Source organism: Coregonus clupeaformis, unplaced genomic scaffold (genome assembly GCF_020615455.1).
Source record: "Coregonus clupeaformis isolate EN_2021a unplaced genomic scaffold, ASM2061545v1 scaf0279, whole genome shotgun sequence".
NCBI classification, from domain to species: Eukaryota; Metazoa; Chordata; class Actinopteri; order Salmoniformes; family Salmonidae; genus Coregonus; species Coregonus clupeaformis.
This window is the reverse complement of record NW_025533734.1, coordinates 111,757-125,753: the sequence shown is the minus strand read 5'-3', so window position 1 is coordinate 125,753 and position 13,997 is coordinate 111,757. Positions and strand designations below refer to the sequence as shown.

Genomic DNA, 13,997 nt, shown 5'->3' with positions numbered 1-13,997 from the left:
TGGACAGCCAAAAAACAACAACACGTAAACAAAGGCCCAACGATGATAGTATAATGTAAAAACAGCATTTACTGTACAGAGATTAGGAGATTGTTTCAGTTACCTGTTCCGTGGACTTGGCCACCTGGGACCTCTCCCATGTCTGTGGCGCCATTTGATTCCTTAGCCACAGAGTCACAGGATAGATGCTTGTTCGCAAATATTTGAACAAACTTATCCCCCATGGCTTACTGTTTGCTCTCGCAGAACTGGAGGAAGTTGGCCTTTAGCCGCTTCACTCTAGACTGGCACTGTTCGGCTGTCCTCAGGAAGCCCTGGTTGGCCATGTCATCGATGTAGACCACCACACCGCGACCAAGCATGTCCCGAAACCCTGGAAGACTGATGGAGCATTCATCCAACCGTACGGCATCAGCAGGTATTCGTAATGCCCCTTGGTTGTGCTGAATGCTGTCTTCCACTCGTCCCCTTCTTGGACACGCACCAGGTTGTACGCACTCCGGAGATCTAATTTTGTGAAGAAGCGCGCCCCATGTATTGACCCGATTACAGATGGAATGAGGGGTAGAGGTAACTATAATTAATTGTCCCCTTGTTAAGTGCTCGGTAATCAATGCAAGGGCGCAGACCTCCGTCTTTCTTCTTCACAACAAAGAAACTCGAGGAGGCAGACAAAGTGGAGGGACGTATGAACCCCTGGCGCAGGGACTCTGAGACGTATGTCTCCATTGCCTCCATTTCAGCCTGTGACAGGGGATATACATGACTCCTGGGAGGCACACCGTCTACCCAGAGGTTTATCCCGCAATCCCCCACCCGATGAGGTGGTAATTTGGTCGCCTGTGTTTTGGAAAACGCGTGTGCCAAATCGAGGTATTCGGGGGTAATGCGCACGGTGGAGGTAGTGTCTGGACTTTCCACCGGGGTTGCACCAATGGAAACAGCTAGACACCTACCCTGACACTCTCGCGACCACCCCGTGAGAACCCTCTGCGGCCATGAAAAGGTGGGGTTGTGTAGTGCTAACCAGGGAAGACCCAACACAACAGGGAAATCGGGAGACTCAATAATAAAAAAAGTGACTTGCTCTCTATGGGTCTCTTGCGTAACCATCGTGACTGGTGCTGTAACTTCCCTAACGAACCCTGACCCTAATGGTCGACTGTCAAGTGCTTTGATGGGCAGTGGAATGGATGGGTGAACCAATGTAATACCTAGACTATGAGCTAACGACCTGTCCATAAAGTTCCCAGCTGCACCTGAATCGACCAGCGCCTTACGCTGGGGAACTAACGTGTAATCAGGGAAGTGGACGTGTATGGTAAAGTGTGCAGCAGAGGGCTCTGAACGAGTGTGGGTTTTCGCTTCATGGGGTGACGCGAGAGTGCCCTGCCTGCCGCCTCCAGACCCAAAAGAACGCTGACGACAGCGTGCAGTAGAATGTCCTCTCGTGACACAAGAGTGACACTGGAGCTGTCGTCCTCCGCTCTCCCGGATCGCTGCCCCACCCAGCTCCATCGGAACGTCATCCGGGTTGAAGTGGGGTGAAACAGGCAGGCCCCCTCCAGGACGTCCTCCTGAAGCCAGCAAGTTGTCCAACCGGATGGCCATGTACACCAGCTGGTTGAAAGTCAACGTGTCATCCCGGCAGGCTAGCTCCCTTCGGACGTCCTCTCGCAGGTTGCATCGGAAGCGGTCGATGAGGGCCCGCTCGTTCCACCCGTATCCAGCCGCTAGAGTTCGAAACTCCAGGGCAAAGTCTTGCGCGGTCCTCGTCCCCTGCCTCAGTTGGACCAGCCACACGCCCGCCTCTCCTCCTTCGGGCAGGTGATCGAAGACTGCCCGGAAGAGGCGCGCGAACTCCCCGTAGTGGTCCATCGCGTCTCCTCCTTCATTCCAGACCACATTGGCCCAATCCAGGGCTTTCCCCGAGAGGCAGGAGATGAGGGCGGACACCTTCTCCCGCTCTGATGGAGCCGGGCTGATGGTAGAGAAGTAGAGGTCCAGATGCAGGAGGAATCCCTGGCAGCGGGCAGCTGTCCCGTCATACTCCCTCGGTCAGGATAGGTGATTCCCGGCATTGGACGAACTGGAGAACTCGATCCATCGCTTCTCCTAAGCTGGCACGCATAGTAGAATGCTACCGGACCCGCGCCACGACTCCAGGCATGTTCCCTTCTCTTGCTGACTCCATGTTTGGGTTTGTGATTCTGTAGCGGTTGATTTAGGACGGGTCAGGCGCAGGAGAGTAAATCACGGAATATATGGTTTATTCGATAAACAGTGGTACGCAGCAATGCGTAATACACACCAATGCGGTAAAACGGCGCACTGGGGAAAACAAGGCACAAGGTTGAATATCCCGGCGATACACAATATAATCTAGCTCCACCGAGCTATAATATCCTCTACAATAAACAATCACACACAAAGACAAGGGGGCAGAGGGAACACTTATACAGGTACTGATGAGGGGACATGAACCAGGTGTGTGTAATAAACCAGACAAAACGAATGGAATGATGAGATGAGGAGCGGCAGTGGCTAGAAGGCCGATGACGCCGAATGCCGAATCCTGCCCGAACAAGGAGAAGAGGCTGTTTCGGAGGAAGTCGTGACATGGACTGGGCCAGATGTGAGGGAGTGGATTGGTTTTAACCTCTATGGTGGATTCAGGGAGCGAGACATTAACAGATATGCCACCATGTAATTAATGACAGATAAAATGGATATTATACTTTACATGTATGTAGTGTACATGTCTCTCATGTTTGAACCCAGCATCATGTCTCATTCACAGATCTATCAGTCAGTAACCTGCTCATGAAAATAGTTAATATAATACTATAAGATCAAATCCATTTAAATCACACATTTGGTTGTGAGGTCCATTTGGGGACTTGGTCTGGGGGGCTGAAGTGATTGTAACGTTGAAGTAACGTTGAAGTAATGTTGAGGTCATAAAACCTTTTGATTTACTTCTTACTTTGCATATGGACAGGTATTGTGTTTTCAAAACCCACAAATAACTTTTAGATGATCTTTAAGGTCATGACAAATATAACGAGTCACAACCATGATGATGATGATGATGATGATGGAGAACATGTGATATGAATTATGCTTTCTATCCTTATTCAAGATTTCCTTGCTGATCAGTGTTCCATGTCACTATCACTTCCCCCTCAGATCCTGCAGTAGGTCCCAGCTGTAGCAGTACAGTCACTGTGCAGTCTGACTGAGGGAGGTTTTTGTACGGCTCTGTACCACTGTGTGAACATCCAGACACTGTTGGGGTAGTGTAAACTCTGACAGTAGTAATCTCCTGCATCTTCAGCCTTGACTCATTTTTATTTACATTTACGTCATTTAGCAGACGCTCTTATCCAGAGCGACATACAAATTGGTGCATTCACCTTATAGCCAGTGGGATAACCACTTTACAATATGTTTTTTTCTTCTTTCTTTGGGGTGGGGTAAGGGGGGGTAGAAGGATTACTTTATCCTATCCCAGGTATTCCTTAAAGAGGTGGGGTTTCAAGTGTCTCCGGAAGGTGGTGAGTGACTCCGCTGTCCTGGCGTCGTGAAGGAGCTTGTTCCACCATTGGGGTGCCAGAGCAGCGAATAGTTTTGACTGGGCTGAGCGGGAACTGTGCTTCCGCAGAGGTAGGGGGGCCAGCAGGCCAGAGGTGGATGAACGCAATGCCCTCGTTTGGGTGTAGGGACTGATCAGAGCCTGAAGGTACGGAGGTGCCGTTCCCCTCACAGCTCCGTAGGCAAGCACCATGATCTTGTAACAGATGCGAGCTGCAACTGCAAGCCAGTGGAGTGCGCGGAGGAGCAGGGTGACGTGAGAGAACTTGGGAAGGTTGAACACCAGACGGGCTGCGGCATTCTGGATGAGTTGTAGGGGTTTAATGGCACAGGCAGGGAGCCCAGCCAACAGCGAATTGCAGTAATCCAGACGGGAGATGACAAGTGCCTGGATTAGGACCTGTTCCGCTTCATGTGTAAGGCAGGGTCGTACTCTCCGAATGTTGTAGAGCATGAACCTACAGGATCGGCTCACTGCCTTGATGTTAGCGGAGAATGACAGGGTGTTGTCCAGGGTCATGCCAAGGCTCTTTGCACTCTGGGAGGAGGACACAATGGAGTTGTCAACCGTGATGGCAGATCATGGAACGGGCAGTCCTTCCCCGGGAGGAAGAGCAGCTCAGTCTTGCCGAGGTTCAGCTTGAGGTGGTTATCCGTCATCCACACTGATATGTCTGCCAGACATGCAGAGATGCGATTCGCCACCTGGTTATCAGAAGGGGGAAAGGAGAAGATTAGTTGTGTGTTGTCTGCGTAGCAATGATAGGAGAGGCCATGTGAGGATATGACAGAGCCAAGTGACTTGGTGATTAGCGAGAATAGGAGAGGGCCTAGAACTGAGCCCTGGGGGACACCAGTGGTGAGAGCACGTGGTGTGGAGACAGATTCTCGCCACGCCACTTGGTAGGAGCGATCTGTCAGGTAGGACGCAATCCAAGAGTGAGCCGCACCGGAGATGCCCAACTCGGAGAGGGTGGAGAGGAGGATCTGATGGTTCACAGTATCAAAGGCAGCAGACAGGTCTAGAAGGACAAGAGCAGAGGAGAGAGAGTTAGCTTTAGCAGTGCGGAGAGCCTCCGTGACACAGAGAAGAGCAGTCTCAGTTGAATGACCAGTCTTGAAACCTGACTGGTTTGCATCAAGAAGGTCATTCTGAGAGAGATAGCAAGAGAGTTGGCTAAAGACGGCACGCTCAAGAGTTTTGGAGAGAAAAGAAAGAAGGGATACTGGTCTGTAGTTGTTGACATCGGAGTGTAGGTTTTCTGAGAAGGGGTGCAACTCTCACTCTCTTGAAGACGGAAGGGACATAGCCAGCGGTCAAGGATGAGTTGATGAGCGAGGTGAGGTAAGGGAAAAGGTCTCCGGAAATGGTCTGGAGAAGAGAGGAGGGGATAGGGTCAAGCGGGCAGGTTGTTGGGCGGCCGGCCGTCACAAGTCGCAAGATTTCATCTGGAGAGAGATGGGAGAAAGAAGTCAAAGCATAGGGTAGGGCAGTGTGAGCAGGACCAGCAGTGTCATTTGACTTAACAAACGAGGATCAGATGTCGTCAACCTTCTTTTCAAAAAGAGGGAGGAGAGGAGGGATGGGGAGGAGGTTTCAGCAGGGAGGAGAAGGTGGCAATGAGCTTCCTAGGGTTAGAGGCAGATGCTTGGAATTTAGAGTGGTAGAAAGTGGCTTTAGCAGCAGAAACAGAGGAAGAAAATGTAGAGAGGAGGGAGTGAAAAGATACCAGGTCCACAGGGAGTCTAGTTTTCCTCCATTTCCGCTCGGCTGCCCGGAGTCCTGTTCTCTGAGCTCGCAATGAGTCGTCAAGCCACGGAGCAGGAGGGGAGGACCGAGCCAGCCGGGAGGATAGGGGACATAGAGAGTCAAAGGATGCAGAAAGGGAGGAGAGGAGGGTTGAGGAGAAAGAATCAGGAGATTGGAGGGAGAAGGATTGAGCAGAGAGAAGAAAATGATGGTAGGATGGAAGAGGATGGAAGAGGAGAGAGTAGCGGGAGAGAGAGAGTGAAGGTTGTGACGGCGCATTACCATCTGAGTAGGGGCAGAGTGAGTAGAGTTGGAGGAGAGCGAGAGAGAAAAGGATACAAAGTAGTGGTCGGAGACATGGAGGGGAGTTGCAGTGAGATTAGTAGAAGAACAGCATCTAGTAAAGATTAGGTCAAGCGTATTGCCTGCCTTGTGAGTAGGGGGGGACGGTGAGAGGGTGAGGTCAAAAGAGGAGAGGAGTGGAATGAAGGAGGCAGAGAGAAATGAGTCAAAGGTAGATGTAGGGAGGTTAAAGTCACCCAGAACTGTGAGGGGTGATCCATCCTCAGGAAAGGAACTTATCAAGGTGTCAAGCTCATTGATGAACTCTCCAAGGGAACCTGTAGGGCGATAAATGATAAGGATGTGAAGCTTGAATGGGCTAGTGGCTGTGACAGCATGGCATTCAAATGAGGAGGTAGACAGATGGGTCAGGGGAAAAAGAGAGAATGTCCACTTGGGAGAGATGAGGATTCCTGTGCCACCACCCCGCTGACCAGATGCTCTCGGGGTATGCGAGAACACATGGTCAGACAAGGAGAGAGCAGTAGGAGTAGCAGTGTTTTCAGTGGTAATCCATGTTTCCATCAGCGCCAAGAAGTCGAGGGACTGGAGGGTAGCATAGGCTGAGATGAACTCTGCCTTGTTGGCCGCAGAACGGCAGTTCCAGAGGTTGCCGGAGACCTGGAACTCCACGTGGGTTGTGCGTGCAGGGACCACCAGGTTAGAGTGGTAGCAGCCACGCGGTGTGAGGCGTTTGTATAGCCTGTGCGGAGAGGAGAGAACAGGGATAGACAGACGCATAGTTGACAGGCTACAGAAAATTTGCTACAATAATGCAAAGGAGATGGGAATGAAATGAACTAAACATCTGGGAAAGCGAGAGAGCGGGGCCTCCCTCACTTACGTTTCACTGAAACACCCAATTATAACTCTCCCAACTTCCACCTCAGAAACTATAATTGTTGTAAACTACAGCGGTTCAATGTTTTCTAGGAATAGACTAACTTAGTTTGAACTCCACTGATGGTCAGAGTGAAGTCACTCCCAGATCCACTGCAATTGAATCTAGATGGAGTACCAGACTGAATGGTTTTAGCCAAGTAAATTAGGAGTTTAGGAGCTCCTCCAGGTTTCTGTTGGTACCAGGCCAACCACTGTCCATTGCTGTCACAGTCAAATATTTTACCTTGAATCCAGAGGGCAAATATCCAGATAAAGATAAAAGTCATGGTTGTTGTGGAGTCTGTTGTCATGAAGGACAGCTCTCAGTCATGAAGTGTTCAACTCACAGGGATATAAACACTCCCAGACCACTGAAGCATGTGCTGCCAATGCAAAGTGTCCTCTCTATGCAAATTAGCCTCATGGAGCAAGGCAGATAGCGTATTCCTCATTTGGTAATATATGGGATACACACTGAGTGTCCAAGACATTAGGAACGCCTTCCTAATATTGAGTTCCACCCACTTTTGCCCTCAGAGCAGACTCAATTTGTCGGGTCATGGACTCTATAAGGTGTCGAAAGTGGTCCTTCCACAGGGATGCTGGCCCATGTTGACTCCAATGCTTCCCACAGTTGTGTCAAGTTGGCTGGTAGTGGATCTCTACTCTGAATTGCTCGTTCCATCTCATCCCACAGATGCTAATTTTATTGAGATCTGGTGACTGGGAAGGCCACTGCAGTAATCTGAATTCACTGTCATGTTCGTGGAACTATTCCTGGATAATCCTAGCCTTGTGGCATGGGGCATTATACTGATGAAAAAATCAATTTGCAGATAGATACACTTCTGCCATGAAGGGATGCACCTGATTGGCAATTTAAACATTGCTCCACTTTTATCAAGGGGCCCAATGTGTGCTATGAAAAACACACCCCACACCATCACAACACCAACGTTGACACACAGCTTTTTGGATGCATGTACTCATGTGGTTTTGTCCATACCCTAGTCCTCCCATCAGCGTAAAACAGCAGGAACAGGGATTCATCAGATCAAGCAATATTTTTCCAATTCTCCAGTGTCCAGTATTTCCGTTCCATAGCCCACTGCAAACTCAGTTTCTTGTTTTTTTGCTGAAAGAAGTGTAACTTTGTAAGGATGTCGGCTGCCATACCCCATTCGTGTCAAGGTACGATGAGTTGTGCATTCTTTTATGGACTTTGGTCACAAATGTTGTACTAGTCTGTCAGTTGACTAACTGTAGCCCGTCTGTTGCTCTGCACAATTCATGTCAGACCATTCTTGATACACATGGGAAACTGTTGACTGTGAAAAACCCAGCAGCGTTGCAGTTCTTGACACACAAACCGGTGCGCCTGGCACCTACTACCATACCCCGTTAAAAGGCACTTCAATATTTTGTCTTGCCCATTCACTCTCTGAATGGCACACATACACAATCCATGTCTTAATTGTCTCAAGGCTTAAAAACCATTCTATAACCTGTCTCCTCCCCTTCATCTACACTGATTGAAGTGGATTTATCAAGTGACATCAATAAGCGATCACAGCTTTCACCTGGATTCACCTTGTCAGTCTGTCATGGAATGTTCCTAATGTTTTGTGCACTCAGTGTATATCATCCATTGTGTGACTGTTTTCATTTTGAGGTGTTGGTCGGTCAAATAATAAAGGGAGCCTATGATACTCTAGACTGTAGTCCTCAACACTATCACTGTTCTAGTCCCTAACACTGGTCTAGTCCTGAACACTATCACTGGTCTAGTCCTGAACACAATCACTGTTCTAGTCCCTAACACTATCACTGGTTTAGTCCTGAACACTATCACTGTTCTAGTCCCTAACACTATCACTGGTCTAGTCCTGAACACTATAACTGGTCTAGTCCTCAACAATATCACTGGTCTAGTCCTGAACACTATCACTGGTCTACTCCTCAACACTATCACTGGTCTAGTCCTGAACACTATCACTGGTCTAGTCACTAACACTATCACTGGTCTAGTCCTGAACACTATCACTGTTCTAGTCCCTATCACTATCACTGGTCTACATTTTACATGTACATTTTTAGTAATTTAGCAGACGCTCTTATCCAGAGCGACTTACAGTTAGTGAGTGCATACATTATTCTTTTTTCATACTGGCCCCCTGTGGGAATCGAACCCACAACCCTGGCGTTGGTCTAGTCACTAACACTATCACTGGTCTAGTCCTGAACACTATCACTGGTCTAGTCCTCAAAACTCTCACTGGTCTAGTCCTCAGTACTATCACTTGTCTAGTCCTGAACACTATCACTGGTCTAGTCCTCAACACTATCACTGGTCTAGTCCTCAGTACTATCACTGGTCTACTCCTGAACACTATCACTGGTCTAGTCCTCAACACTATCACTGGTCTAGTCCCTAACACTATCACTGGTCTAGTCCTCAACACTATCACTGGTCTAGTCCCTAACACTATCACTGGTCTAGTCATCAACACTATCACTGGTCTAGTCCCTAACACTATCGCTGGTCTAGTCCTCAACACTATCACCGGTCTAGTCCTCCCCCTCAGCACCTGCAGCTAAGACTGTCTGAGAGTGGTCTGAGTGGGGAGGGGAAAACGGAAAACTAGCTGTTATTGGCAGAGAGATTTGGAACTCTCTTTGTTATTGGTCTATTAACTAATTTGCTACATGGTAATGTCACCATGGAAAGCCGAACCTCCCTCAAATACAAACCTGCTAATTAGAAGGTCCTAAGTACAGTACATCATATTTTCAACTAGGAACAATCATGAAATAACACTGATCCATTTTTTTCACACTTTTACAGTGTTATTTTTTATTTTATTTATATGTTATTTTTTATTTCCCTTTTATTTTATTTGTATTTTCCTTTTTTTTATTTTTTTTATTTTTTTTTTATTTTTTTTGGGGGGGGAAGGATCAGCTTAATATTGCAAATAGATTGTATCTTCTATCAATGTAATTGTCTGCATCACTTCCAATCCCCCATATTTTTTTTTATTTTTTATATATATATATTCCCCTTTATTACTTTTCAACCCCACCATCCTTTCCCTACTTGGAGTAAATTAGTGAACAACAACGCCCAGGCCTCTACTTCCGGTCCATACTCACTATCTACACCTTATGGACAGAGTTAATTTTACAATAATTCTATATCTATATATATATATATATATATACACACACACACATATATATATATATATATACATATATACATACATATACATATACACATCTATTTATTTTTTTTCTCCTGAACTTCTTCTACTCTCAACCTCTCCGATCATCTTCATGATGTCCATCCGGTTTGCCTCTAAATGCCATATCTTTCTAACTGTGCTCCTTCCCAAAAGCTCCCAACATACAACCTATATACTTATTATGGACACAGTATGCTTACATTATTAGCTATCTTTGTTATTATTTGTTGTTATTTGTTATTAGTCCCATCCTTCAACTCTATTCAATACCTCCCATCTATCTCTTAACACCATCCATATAGGATTTCTATTTGCCATATATATTTCAACCATACTGTGATGTTTTACAAAAGTTCTGAACCTTTCTATTCTCATTGCTTCTACAGATTGTGAATTAAAAATAAACATTTTTGCTAAAAGTATTATTATATTATTGATTGATTGACTATGACTTTTCAGATCACCCAGTAATGCTATCTGCAAGGTTAGTTCCAGGTAAATATTGCAATCCTTTAGCCATTCCTGGACCTGTGTCCAAAAACAAGCTACAAATGGACAGAACCAAAACAAATGATCTAATGATTCTATCTCTTCACAGCAAAATCTGCAGAGCTGGGAAGATTGTATCCCCCATATAAATAACATTCTATTGGTAGCAAGAATTTTATATAATAATTTAAATTGAAAGATTCTAATTTTTGAATCCGGTGTCGTTTTGCGTGTCAGTTCATAAACACTATGCCATGGGATCGGTACGTCAAAGATCTCTTCCCAACTATTTTGCAATCTATATGGGACTGCTGTCAATCCTTTGGTCCTTAAGTGAAACTGATATACTTTTTTATTTATCACAGTTTTCCTTAACCAATTATGTTCTTTAATGCAAGGCCGACAGACAAGTTCCTTACTTTCTCCCCTTCAACTTTCCTCTTCCACTTTTACGGTAAGGCTGCAATTATTTGGTTGTAATTTTGGGTAGAGCAGACATTTCCATATGTTTTTGTTAGCTGCATGTGCGACATAACTCCACCAGTCCTACCGATGATATCATTTACGAAGATTATACCTTTTTTAAACATTCTGTCAAAAATAAAGGTTTTTGTCAATTAGTATATTTGAATTTAACCACAATATTTGTTGCATTATTTGTTCTGTCGTTTCTGGAGGATTAAATTGAAATTGCAACCAACTTTCTATGGCTTGTTTTAGAAATAGTGACATTTGGGAGATTATTTCCTTTTCAAATAACTGAAAGTGAGAGGTTGTAATCTGAATAAAGGGAAAAAGGCCTTTCTTGAACAGTGGGTGAGACAATCTTACTAATTTGCTTGAGAACCAGTTCGGATTTAAGTATAACTTTTGGATGACTGAAGATTTTAGTGATAGGTCTAATGCTTTAATATTTAATAATTTCTGTCCTCCAAATTCATATTCATTATATAAATATGCTCTTTTAATTTTGTCTGGCTTGCCGTTCCAAATAAAATTGAATATTTTTTTCTCATATAATTTAAAAACTGTTTGCTAGGCGTAGGCAAGACCATAAGCAAATAGGTAAACTGGGATAATACTAAAGAGTTAATCAGGGTGATTTTTCCACAAATTGACAGGTATTTTCCTTTCCATGGTAGTAAGATCTTATCTATTTTTGCTAACTTTCTATTAAAATTTATTGAAGTGAGATCATTTATTTCCTTTGGGATATGTATTCCGAGTATATCCACATCACCATCAGACCATTTTATTGGTAAACTACATGGTAATGTAAAAATTGTATTTTTTAGTGATCCAATACGTAATATAGTACATTTGTCATAATTTGGTTTAGTTTCATCAGCTGTTGTACAATATTATATAAAACACAAGAACAACTGAATTTTGACTGCACAGAGCCTTTAATGGATCACTGCTGGTTTTACAGCAGTGGAGAGTAACTGCAGTATGTGACCTGAAAGGACAGCTTTCACTGCAGGATCTGAGTCACAGTGATCTGCCCTCGGGATACTGAGAAAATAATAACACATTGTCAAGATCAGATTCCATTTAAGATCAGTTTTCTAGAACATAATATGCTTTAGAATTCAACAGCAACTTTAACTTGAAAGCAAATGACAAGCATCAAGATGAAGGGGTCTATTCAATCCGTATTGCTGAAGTTCAGCGTTACAGCGTGATTGGAATTTAAAGGCAATGTTCCTGTGTTAGCGGAGACTGCATTCACGGTAAACGCTGCATATGGGGTGGCAGGTAGCCTAGCGGTTAAGAGGTCGCTAGTTCGAATCCCTGAGCCGACTAGGTCAAAAATCTGTCGATGTGCCCTTGAGTAAGGCCCTTATTGCTCCTGTAAGTCCCTCTGGATAAGAGCATCTGCTAAGTGAAGTAAATGTAATATGTCAGCTCAATCAAAAATTATCTTGACGTTTCTATCCGGCAATCTGTAACACTTCAACGATACAACTTTTATTTCAGATGAAGGGCTCTATTCAATCCGTATTGCTGAAGTTCAGCGCTAAAGCCCAATTGAAATTTAAAGGCTTCAGCGATACAGATTGAATACAGCTCTAACTGTCACTTCACTCATGCTTGGACTCTTATGAAAGTTTCTCAAATCAGTTACTGAACATTTCTCTAAAATATTTGGGTTTGTTTTATACCTTTCTATTTTATAATTAAACTATAATGTTTTTCATTCAATCAAAAAACTATTTCAAATGAAGAATATAACATTATATTTGGCCAGTATTCATATGTGCTCATGATTTATACCACAGTCTAAAAAAAAAATATTATTCAGCTTGCCCAATGGTCAGGAGGTTTTTGTACCAGCAGTTATAGGGGTTATATCACTGTGGTACACTTTTGGTAGCGGCACCAGACTAGATGTTGTAAGTAAGTTTCTTGATGTTTGTCTGATTCCATTTTTTTTCTTAAACTATTTAATCTCTATTAAAACATTTAGATTTGAGATAATTTACTTTCCAAAAATATTGTTGTATATTGATTTTGAAAGAGCCTTCTTTCAACAGTTTATTTAATCAAAATGTTAAATTGCGGGCATTTTTTTGTATGTTTTATTTGTATGATTGCAGACTATATAACTCTTATTCTGGTATGATAACTATAATATTTGTTATTGTAGTCATCAGTGCATTGTGTTCATGATAGCCAGAAAGGGTCTCTGTTATTTGTATCCAACCTCTTGGATTCTGCAAATTGTGATGAGAAACGATCCTAAAAAAATATATGTATGACAAAGTAATGCTAAAGTTAAACACGTCATACTTGTATGCTTTCTGCTTGTATACTTTATACTTGTAATCTGCTTTTTTTTTTTTTTTTTCTTCATGTCTTTTGGCAATCTAATATATATTCATATAACGTTTTAGAAGTCAATTCCAAAGTACTTTGTTTTGATGTAGTTGATGTGTTGTGTTTCTTCCAGGTAACAGTTCCCAAACCCGTCCAGCCACCCTCTAGTGAGGAGCTGTCCAGTAAGTCAACAGCCACACTGACGTGTCTGGCCAACAAGGGCTTCCCCTCAGACTGGACCATGAGCTGGAAAGTGGACGGGACCAGCAAGAAGCAGGAGGCCAGTCCCGGGGTCCAGGAGAAGGACGGCCTGTACAGCTGGAGCAGCATCCTGACTCTCACTGCCCAGGAGTGGACCAAGGCAGGAGAGGTGACCTGTGAAGCCCAGCAGAAATCCCAGACTCCAGTCACCAAGACCCTGAGGAGGGCTGACTGTTCTGGGTAGGACCCCTCAGTCACACAGCCCTGTGGAGAGAGGATGCTGGTTCCTCTGCTTTGACTAGCTTTGTTCTAAAATCAGTTGTTCTCTGATTTAGTGATCACCCTGGTGGAGACTAACAGGGGGCTTGGCTTGAGTTCATGTGTCAATCCATTCTGTAGATTGAGATTTTGTTAGTTTTAGATTTGATGTGATCTGCTTTTATTCACTATCATGTTTGCTTTGATGCTTCGATTGTGTGATAATGGATTAAAATAAATATTTCTTTTTGAAATGCATATTTTTGTTGTTTTTATTAATAAACAGTATCATAGATACTGTATATTTGTAATATTCTGGAAAAATATGTATTCAGTAAGGCTGATTAATGGTGTCTTTAAAAACTGTCAAGTCTAAAACTCACTCTAACATCATAATGGACCAGTATTTAATACTA

At 44.1% G+C, this 13,997-nt stretch overlaps 1 pseudogene; it reads left to right on the top strand.

Annotated features, from left to right (window-relative positions):
* LOC123484342 overlaps nucleotides 1-13,567 on the top strand; it is a 37,619-nt pseudogene extending 24,052 nt beyond the window's left edge.
* Nucleotides 13,568-13,997: the final 430 nt, after the last annotated feature.